Source organism: Coregonus clupeaformis, chromosome 14 (assembly GCF_020615455.1).
Source record: "Coregonus clupeaformis isolate EN_2021a chromosome 14, ASM2061545v1, whole genome shotgun sequence".
In the NCBI taxonomy this organism is placed as follows: domain Eukaryota; kingdom Metazoa; phylum Chordata; class Actinopteri; order Salmoniformes; family Salmonidae; genus Coregonus; species Coregonus clupeaformis.
Window position 1 is genome coordinate 8,177,790 of NC_059205.1, and position 12,049 is coordinate 8,189,838.

Consider the following 12,049-nt stretch of genomic DNA (forward strand, 5'->3'; position numbering starts at 1 on the left):
GATGGGGGGGATTTATAATCGTATCAGTCATGTTTATTTGGATGGGGGGATATTTATAATGTATCAGTCATGTTTATTTGGATGGGGGATTTATAGTGTATCAGTCATGTTTATTTGGATGGGGGATTTACAATGTATCAGTCATGTTTATTTGGATGAGGGGGTTTATAGTGTATCAGTCATGTTTATTTGGATGGGGGATTTATAGTGTATCAGTCATGTTTATTTGGATGGGGGGAATTATAGTGTATCAGTCATGTTTATTTGGATGGGGATTTATAATGTATCAGTCATGTTTATTTGGATGGGGGGATTTATAATGTATCAGTCATGTTTATTTGGATGAGGGGGATTTATAGTGTATCAGTCATGTTTATTTGGATGGGGGATTTATAATGTATCAGTCATGTTTATTTGGATGGGGGGATTTATAATGTATCAGTCATGTTTATTTGGATGGGGGATTTATAATGTATCAGTCATGTTTATTTGGATGGGGGGGATTTATAGTGTATCAGTCATGTTTATATGGATGGGGGGTATTTATAGTGTATCAGTCATGTTTATTTGGATGGGGGGATTTATAGTGTATCAGTCATGTTTATTTGGATGGGGGGATTTATAATGTATCAGTCATGTTTATTTGGATGGGGGTATTTATAATGTATCAGTCATGTTTATTTGGATGGGGGAGTTATAATGTATCAGTCATGTTTATTTGGATGGTGGGGGTTTATAGTGTATCAGTCATGTTTATTTGGATGGGGATTTATAGTGTATCAGTCATGTTTATTTGGATGGGGGGATTTATAGTGTATCAGTCATGTTTATTTGGATGGGGGGATTTATAGTGTATCAGTCATGTTTATTTGGATGGGGATTTATAGTATCAGTCATGTTTATTTGGATGGGGGGATTTATAGTGTATCAGTCATGTTTATTTGGATGGGGGGGGGTTTATAGTGTATCAGTCATGTTTATTTGGATGGGGGGGATTTATAGTGTATCAGTCATGTTTATTTGGATGGGGGAGATTTATAGTGTATCAGTCATGTTTATTTGGATGGGGGGATTTATAGTGTATCAGTCATGTTTATTTGGATGGGGGGGATTTATAGTGTATCAGTCATGTTTATTTGGATGGGGGATTTATAGTGTATCAGTCATGTTTATTTGGATGGGGGGGATTTATAGTGTATCAGTCATGTTTATTTGGATGGGGGGGATTTATAATGTATCAGTCATGTTTATTTGGATGGGGGGATTTATAGTGTATCAGTCATGTTTATTTGGATGGGGGATTTATAATGTATCAGTCATGTTTATTTGGATGGGGGGGATTTATAATGTATCAGTCATGTTTATTTGGATGAGGGGGGATTTATAGTGTATCAGTCATGTTTATTTGGATGGGGGGGATTTATAGTGTATCAGTCATGTTTATTTGGATGGGGGGATTTATAATGTATCAGTCATGTTTGTTTGGATGGGGGGGGGATTTATAGTGTATCAGTCATGTTTATTTGGATGGGGGGGTTTATAGTGTATCAGTCATGTTTATTTGGATGGGGGGATTTATAGTGTATCAGTCATGTTTATTTGGATGGGGGGATTTATAATGTATCAGTCATGTTTATTTGGATGGGGGGTATTTATAATGTATCAGTCATGTTTATTTGGATGGGGGATTTTATAGTGTATCAGTCATGTTTATTTGGATGGGGGGATTTATAATGTATCAGTCATGTTTATTTGGATGGGGGGATTTATAATGTATCAGTCATGTTTATTTCGGATGGGGGGATTTATAATGTATCAGTCACTGTTTATTTGATGAAATTGGTATAATTGTATCAGTCATGTTTATTTGATGAGGGGATTTATAGTGTATCAGTCATGTTTATTTGGATGGGGGGGATTTATAATGTATCAGTCATGTTTATTTGGATGGGGGGGATTTATAATGTATCAGTCATGTTTATTTGGATGGGGGATTTATAATGTATCAGTCATGTTTATTTGGATGGGGAGATTTATAGTGTATCAGTCATGTTTATATGGATGGGGTTATTTATAGTGTATCAGTCATGTTTACTTGGATGGGGGGGATTTATAGTGTATCAGTCATGTTTATTTGGATGGGGGGATTTATAATGTATCAGTCATGTTTATTTGGATGGGGGAGTTATAATGTATCAGTCATGTTTATTTGGATGGGGGGATTTATAATGTATCAGTCATGTTTATTTGGATGGTGGGGGTTTATAGTGTATCAGTCATGTTTATTTGGATGGGGGATTTATAATGTATCAGTCATGTTTATTTGGATGGGGATTTATAGTGTATCAGTCATGTTTATTTGGATGGGGGATTTATAGTGTATCAGTCATGTTTATTTGGATGGGGGATTTATAGTGTATCAGTCATGTTTATTTGGATTGTGGGGGATTTATAGTGTATCAGTCATGTTTATTTGGATGGGGGGATTTATAGTGTATCAGTCATGTTTATTTGGATGGGGGGATTTATAGTGTATCAGTCATGTTTATTTGGATGGGGGGGATTTATAGTGTATCAGTCATGTTTATTTGGATGGGGGGGGATTTATAGTGTATCAGTCATGTTTATTTGGAATGGGGGATTTATAGTGTATCAGTCATGTTTATTTGGATGGGGGGATTTATAATGTATCAGTCATGTTTATTTGGATGGGGGGGATTTATAATGTATCAGTCATGTTTATTTGGATGGGGGATTTAAAGTGTACCGGTCATGTTTATTTGGATGGGGGGGATTTATAGTGTATCAGTCATGTTTATTTGGATGGGGGGATTTACTAATGTATCAGTCACGTGTTTATTTGGATGGGGTATTTATAATGTATCAGTCATGTTTATTTGGATGGGGGGGGATTTATAGTGTATCAGTCATGTTTATTTGGATGGGGGGGATTTATAATGTATCAGTCATGTTTATTTGGATGGGGGGTATTTATAATGTATCTGTCATGTTTATTTGGATGGGGGGATTTATAGTGTATCAGTCATGTTTATTTGGATGGGGGGATTTATAATGTATCAGTCATGTTTATTTGGATGGGGGGGATTTTATAATGTATCAGTCATGTTTATTTGGATGGGGGTATTTATAATGTATCAGTCATGTTTATTTGGATGGGGGGATTTATAGTCGTATCAGTCATGTTTATTTGGATGGGGGGGATTTATAATGTATCAGTCATGTTTATTTGGATGGGGGATTTATAGTGTTATCAGTCATGTTTATTTGGATGGGGGGATTTATAATGTATCAGTCATGTTTATTTGGATGGGGGGATTTATAATGTATCCAGTCATGTTTATTTGGATGAGGGGGATTTATAGTGTATCAGCCATGTTTATTTGGATGGGGGATTTATAATGTATCAGTCATGTTTATTTGGATGGGGGGATTTATAATGTATCAGTCATGTTTATTTGGATGGGGATTTATAATGTATCGGAGTCATGTTTATTTGGATGGGGGAGATTTGTAGTGTATCAGTCATGTTTATATGGATGGGGGGGTATTTATAGTGTATCAGTCATGTTTATTTGGATGGGGGGGGATTTATAGTGTATCAGTCATGTTTATTTGGATGGGGGGGATTTATAATGTATCAGTCATGTTTATTTGGATGGGGGGTATTTATAATGTATAAGTCATGTTTATTTGGATGGGGGGGGATTTATAATGTATCAGTCATGTTTATTTGGATGGTGGGGGGGTTTATAGTGTATCAGTCATGTTTATTTGGATGGGGGGATTTATAATGTATCAGTCATGTTTATTTGGATGTGGGGGGGTTTATAGTGTATCAGTCATGTTTATTTGGATGGGGGGATTTATAGTGTATCTGTCATGTTTATTTTGGATGGGGGGAATTATAGTGTATCAGTCATGTTTATTTGGATGGGGGATTTATAGTGTATCAGTCATGTTTATTTGGATGGGGATTTATAGTATATCAGTCATGTTTATTTGGATGAGGGGGATTTATAGTGTATCAGTCATGTTTTATTTGGATGGGGGGGGATTTATAATGTATCAGTCATGTTTATTTGGATGGGGGGGATTTATAATGTATCAGTCATGTTTATTTGGATGGGGGGATTTATAATGTATCAGTCATGTTTATTTGGATGGGGGAGATTTATAGTGTATCAGTCATGTTTATATGGATGGGGGGTATTTATAGTGTATCAGTCATGTTTATTTGGATGGGGGGATTTATAGTGTATCAGTCATGTTTATTTGGATGGGGGGGATTTATAGTGTATCAGTCGTGTTTATTTGGATGGGGGGTATTTATAATGTATCAGTCATGTTTATTTGGATGGGGGGATTTATAATGTATCAGTCATGTTTATTTGGATGGTGGGGGGTTTATAGTGTATCAGTCATGTTTATTTGGATGGGGGGATTTATAATGTATCAGTCATGTTTATTTGGATGGGGGGGTTTATAGTGTATCAGTCATGTTTATTTGGATGGGGGGATTTATAGTGTATCTGTCATGTTTATTTGGATGGGGGATTTATAGTGTATCAGTCATGTTTATTTGGATGGGGGGGATTTATAGTGTATCAGTCATGTTTATTTGGATGGGGGGATTTATAGTGTATCAGTCATGTTTATTTGGATGGGGGATTTATAGTGTATCAGTCATGTTTATTTGGATGGGGGGGATTTATAGAGTATCAATATGTTTATTTGGATGGGGGGGATTTAAAGTGTACCAGTCATGTTTATTTGGATGAGGGGGATTTATAGTGTATCAGTCATGTTTATTTGGATGGGGGGATTTATAAGCTGTATCAGTCATGTTTGTTTGGATGGGGGGATTTATAGTGTATCAGTCATGTTTATTTGGATGGGGGATTTTTATAGTGTATCAATCATGTTTAGTTGGATGGGGGGGGATTTATAGTGTATCAGTCATGTTTATTTGGATGGGGGGGGATTTATAATGTATCAGTCATGTTTATTTGGATGGGGGGATTTATAATGTATCAGTCATGTTTATTTGGATGGGGGATTTAAAGTGTACCAGTCATGTTTATTTGGATGGGGGGATTTATAGTGTATCAGTCATGTTTATTTGGATGGGGGGTTTATAGTGTATCAGTCATGTTTATTTGGATGGGGGGATTTATAGTGTATCAGTCATGTTTATTTGGATGATGGGGGATTTATAATGTATCAGTCATGTTTATTTGGATGGGGGATTTATAATGTATCAGTCATGTTTTATTTGGATGGGGGATTTATAGTGTATCAGTCATGTTTATTTGGATGGGGGGATTTATAGTGTATCAGTCATGTTTATTTGGATGGGGGATTTATAGTGTATCAGTCATGTTTATTTGGATGAGGGGGATTTATAGTGTATCAGTCATGTTTATTTGGATGGGGGGGATTTATAATGTATCAGTCATGTTTATTTGGATGGGGGGATTTATAATGTATCAGTCATGTTTATTTGGATGGGGGGATTTATAATGTATCAGTCATGTTTATTTGGATGGGGGAGATTTATAGTGTATCAGTCATGTTTATATGGATGGGGGTATTTATAGTGTATCAGTCATGTTTATTTGGATGGGGGGGGATTTATAGTGTATCAGTCATGTTTATTTGGATGGGGGGGATTTATAATGTATCAGTCATGTTTATTTGGATGGGGGGTATTTATAATGTATCAGTCATGTTTATTTGGATGGGGGGGATTTATAATGTATCAGTCATGTTTATTTGGATGGGGGGGGTTTATAGTGTATCAGTCATGTTTATTTGGATGGGGGGATTTATAATGTATCAGTCATGTTTATTTGGATGGGGGGTTTATAGTGTATCAGTCATGTTTATTTGGATGGGGGATTTATAGTGTATCTGTCATGTTTATTTGGATGGGGGGGATTTATAGTGTATCAGTCATGTTTATTTGGATGGGGGGATTTATAGTGTATCAGTCATGTTTATTTGGATGGGGGGATTTATAGTGTATCAGTCATGTTTATTTGGATGGGGGGGATTTATAGTGTATCAGTCATGTTTATTTGGATGGGGGGATTTATAATGTATCAGTCATGTTTATTTGGATGGGGGATTTATAATGTATCAGTCATGTTTATTTGGATGGGGGGATTTATAGTGTATCAGTCATGTTTATTTGGATGGGGGAGATTTATAGTGTATCAGTCATGTTTATTTGGATGGGGGATTTATAGTGTATCAGTCATGTTTATTTGGATGGGGGGATTTATAGTGTATCAGTCATGTTTATTTGGATGGGGGGGATTTAAAGTGTACCAGTCATGTTTATTTGGATGAGGGGGATTTATAGTGTATCAGTCATGTTTATTTGGATGGGGGATTTATAATGTATCAGTCATGTTTGTTTGGATGGGGATTTATAGTGTATCAGTCATGTTTATTTGGATGGGGGGGATTTATAATGTATCAGTCATGTTTATTTGGATGGGGGGGATTTATAATGTATCAGTCATGTTTATTTGGATGGGGGATTTAAAGTGTACCAGTCATGTTTATTTGGATGGGGGGGATTTATAGTGTATCAGTCATGTTTATTTGGATGGGGGGGATTTATAATGTATCAGTCATGTTTATTTGGATGGGGGGGATTTATAATGTATCAGTCATGTTTATTTGGATGGGGGGATTTATAGTGTATCAGTCATGTTTATTTGGATGGGGGGGATTTATAATGTATCAGTCATGTTTATTTGGATGGGGGATTTATAATGTATCAGTCATGTTTATTTGGATGGGGGGTATTTATAATGTATCAGTCATGTTTATTTGGATGGGGGGGATTTATAATGTATCAGTCATGTTTATTTGGATGGGGGGATTTATAGTGTATCAGTCATGTTTGTTTGGATGGGGGGATTTATAATGTATCAGTCATGTTTATTTAGATGGGGGGATTTATAATGTATCAGTCATGTTTATTTGGATAAGGGGGGATTTATAGTGTATCAGTCATGTTTATTTGGATGGGGGGATTTATAATGTATCAGTCATGTTTATTTGGATGGGGGGATTTATAATGTATCAGTCATGTTTATTTGGATGGGGGGATTTATGATGTATCAGTCATGTTTATTTGGATGGGGGAGATTTATAGTGTATCAGTCATGTTTATATGGATGGGGGGTATTTATAGTGTATCAGTCATGTTTATTTGGATGGGGGGATTTACAGTGGGGGAAAAAAGTATTTAGTCAGCCAACAATTGTGCAAGTTCTCCCACATAAAAAGATGAGAGAGTCCTGTAATTGTCATCATAGGTACACGTCAACTATGACAGACAAAATTAGGAAAAAAAATCCAGAAAATCAAATTGTAGGATTTTTTATGAATTTATTTGCAAATTATGGTGGAAAATAAGTATTTGGTCAATAACAAAAGTTTCTCAATACTTTGTTATATAAGCTTTGTTGGCAATGACACAGGTCAAACGTTTTCTGTAAGTCTTCACAAGGTTTTCACACACTGTTGCTGGTATTTTGGCCCATTCCTCCATGCAGATCTCCTCTAGAGCAGTGATGTTTTGGGGCTGTCGCTGGGCAACACAGACTTTCAACTCCCCTCCAAAAAGATTTTCTATGGTGTTGAGATCTGGAGACTGGCTAGGCCACTCCAGGACCTTGAAATGCTTCTTACCCACTCCTTCGTTGCCCGGGCGGTGTGTTTGGGATCATTGTCATGCAGAAAGACCCAGCCACGTTTCATCTTCAATGCCCTTGCTGATGGAAGGAGGTTTTCACTCAAAATCTCAGATACATGGCCCCATTCATTCTTTCCTTTACACGGATCAGTCGTCCTGGTCCCTTTGCAGAAAAACAGCCCCCAAAGCATGATGTTTCCCACCCCCATGCTTCACAGTAGGTATGAGTGTTCTTTGGATGCAACTCAGCATTCTTTGTCCTCCAAACAAGACGAGTTGAGTTTTTACCAAAAGTTATATTTTGGTTTCATCTGACCATATGACATTCTCCCAATCCTCTTCTGGATCATCCAAATGCACTCTAGCAAACTTCAGACGGGCCTGGACATGTACTGGCTTAAGCAGGGGTACACGTCTTGCACTGCAGGATTTGAATCCCTGGCGGCGTAGTGTGTTACTGATGGTAGGCTTTGTTACTTTGGTCCCAGCTCTCTGCAGGTCATTCACTAGGTCCCCCCGTGTGGTTCTGGGATTTTTGCTCACCGTTCTTGTGATCATTTTGACCCCACGGGGTGAGATCTTGCGTGGAGCCCCAGATCGAGGGAGATTATCAGTGGTCTTGTATGTCTTCCATTTCCTAATAATTGCTCCCACAGTTGATTTCTTCAAACCAAGCTGCTTACCTATTGCAGATTCAGTCTTCCCAGCCTGGTGCAGGTCTACAATTTTGTTTCTGGTGTCCTTTGACAGCTCTTTGGTCTTGGCCATAGTGGAGTTTGAGTGTGACTGTTTGAGGTTGTGGACAGGTGTCTTTTATACTGATAACAAGTTCAAACAGGTGCCATTAATACAGGTAACGAGTGGAGGACAGAGGAGGCCTCTTAAAGAAGAAGTTACAGGTCTGTGAGAGCCAGAAATCTTGCTTGTTTGTAGGTGACCAAATACTTATTTTCCACCATAATTTGCAAATCAATTCATTAGAAAATCCTACAATGTGATTTTCTGGATTTTTTTCCTCTCAATTTGTCTGTCATAGTTGACGTGTACCTATGATGAAAATTACAGGCCCTCTCTCAACTTTTTAAGTGGGAGAACTTGTAACGATTGGTGGCTGACTAAATACTTTTTTCCCCACTGTATAGTGTATCAGTCATGTTTATTTGGATGGGGGGGATTTATAATGTATCAGTCATGTTTATTTGGATGGGTTTATTTATAATGTATCAGTCATGTTTATTTGGATGGGGGATTTATAATGTATCAGTCATGTTTATTTGGATGGTGGGGGGTTTATAGTGTATCAGTCATGTTTATTTGGATGGGGGGATTTATAATGTATCAGTCATGTTTATTTGGATGGGGGGGGTTTATAGTGTATCAGTCATGTTTATTTGGATGGGGGGGTTTATAGTGTATCTGTCATGTTTATTTGGATAGGGGGATTTATAGTGTATCAGTCATGTTTATTTGGATGGGGGGATTTATAGTGTATCAGTCATGTTTATTTGGATGGGGGGGATTTATAGTGTATCAGTCATGTTTATTTGGATGGGGGATTTATAGTGTATCAGTCATGTTTATTTGGATGGGGGATTTTATAGTGTATCAGTCATGTTTATTTGGATGGGGGGATTTATAGTGTATCAGTCATGTTTATTTGGATGGGGGGATTTATAATGTATCAGTCATGTTTATTTGGATGGGGGGGATTTATAATGTATCAGTCATGTTTATTTGGATGGGGGGATTTATAGTGTATCAGTCATGTTTATTTGGATGGGGGAGATTTATAGTGTATCAGTCATGTTTATTTGGATGGGGGGATTTATAGTGTATCAGTCATGTTTATTTGGATGGGGGGGATTTATAGTGTATCAGTCATGTTTATTTGGATGGGGGGGATTTAAAGTGTACCAGTCATGTTTATTTGGATGAGGGGGGATTTATAGTGTATCAGTCATGTTTATTTGGATGGGGGATTTATAATGTATCAGTCATGTTTATTTGGATGGGGGGATTTATAATGTATCGGTCATGTTTATTTGGATGGGGGGATTTATAATGTATCAGTCATGTTTATTTGGATGGGGGATTTATAATGTATCAGTCATGTTTATTTGGATGGGGGGGATTTATAGTGTATCAGTCATGTTTATTTGGATGGGGGAGATGTATAATGTATCAGTCATGTTTATTTGGATGGGGGAGATTTATAATGTATCAGTCATGTTTATTTGGATGAGGGAGATTTATAATGTATCAGTCATGTTTATTTGGATGGGGGGGATTTATAGTGTATCAGTCATGTTTATTTGGATGGGGGTGGGGGATTTATAGTGTATCAGTCATGTTTATTTGGATGGGGGGATTTATAGTGTATCAGTCTAATGGAGGTGTACACAACAGAACATCACGCATTCGAGTGTTTGAACTTCTAACGATGCTGCAAGGGATGATAACGTCGGGTGGTTTCGTTGCATCCAATGGCAGTGTCTGTGATAAAATAACGGAAGGAGCTGCTTGTGGATTTGAGTTTTGACACCGCCAAAACAAACGCTATGTGGGTGTAGGCTAGCACGGATCTGATATAATCTAGGCGCTAATGTTAGATGGTTTCTCACCCTGACATCAGTGCACGAGCAATATAGTTCAGCAGAATATGTACCGCCATTTTTTAAACCACGCTGCTGAATGCTACTCTCCTCCATTTCCGTCAACAGAACAACAACAAAGACAGCGGCGCCGTTTCCCCCTAATACGGATTCCATCTTTTAACAGCAACTACAAACCTCAGCTAACTTTAGCCACCCCCTAGTTAAAAATCTACGGTAGTGTGATAGGTGCATGCAGCTAATGTCAGCTTGTTGTTAGTTGCTATGCTACGTGGAAACAAAACCGTAACATTTTTTTTGTTGAGTTTTTCCTCACCAGATAATAAATACGACAAAATGGAGGTGTATTTAGCATTTGTGTGTTGACGCGGGAACAGCTGCACCGGTAGAAACCAATCAGGAAGTTATATAAAGCTAGCATGTGCACAGAGCCTATAGAATAAGACATCCAGAAATGGCAGTGAATCACCACTTTAAAGCCATCCCTCAGGGCTTTAATCTTATTTTCCCTCAACATTTAATTACTTATTAGAACTCAGCCTAGGCGTCATTACATTCATTCCCTCCCGTGATATGTCAAGCCAGGGATCAAACAACGATTTTCCCGCCTTTTCTTTATATCTGAAAGGTATTGCTGACAACAAAAGCCTGCACTTTTATTTCCGCCAACCCGACCTAGTCAATGATTGCGGTATTTAAAAGTCCCGCCAACCCCTCAGTATGAACGTCACCTTTCATCTTACCGTCTTTGGCGCACATTAAATCATGAAAATTCTATTGTTGTTTCCGACATCAAACTTGTCCTTCTCAATCACAAAGCTTCACAGAAATGCTAAAAGGCGGCCATGCCAACAAGGGGCCATGGTTCATCTTTAGGGCCAGGAGATAGCACTCCTCCGAGTTTGCCTCCCGCACGTCCTCCTCCTCCTTACACGGGGGTATCGGGGAGCACTCGAGTCTTGTCCTTGAAGCTGTGGAATGTTTGCTGCTATCCTTGTTTATGGTCAGACAGCCCTGCGACTGAGGCTCAATGTCACTCACAAGCATCCAGCCGACTAGCCTTGTGGCAGGGCCCAGTCTGTCTGCCAGGGAGTGTCCCTCTGGGGTTCCAATCTCTACTTTGTGTCCATGACTGATTGCGTCTGCATTTTCTACCCTTCTCCCCGATCATGGATTTAAAAGCATTGGATTTGGAGTAAGCATTGGCTGGAGGGGGTTTCTACCAAAGTCCATGACGGGAAGTGTGCAAGTGCCTTTGATTTTTACCAATGTCTTAACCTTCTTACCTTGAAATTAGTCCATGAATGACTTATCACAGCCATCAAATGTTCGAGTATAGTAGTTTGTCATGTTAGCATATAGCTTACGTTAGCACCTAATTAGTTTTCATTCATTTGTGTCGGTACTCATTGCACATACTTGAATGGAACTTATTTTGGAACTATATCAGTCCAGCCACTGTTGGTCCTATACATTTCTTCAAGGAAGGGAGTAAGGACGAATGTGTCTTCAGAGTGCCCAAACAGAGCCCTTGTCTCACCCAGATGCCTTCTCTAAACATCGTACCATAGCTGTGAAGTTCTCCCCAGGATCCTTCTCCAAACATTGTGCCATTGCTGTGAGGTTCTCTCCAGCAGCCTTCTCCAAACATCATGCAAAAGCTGTGAAGTTCTTCCCCAGGAGCGTTCTATAAACATCGTGCCAA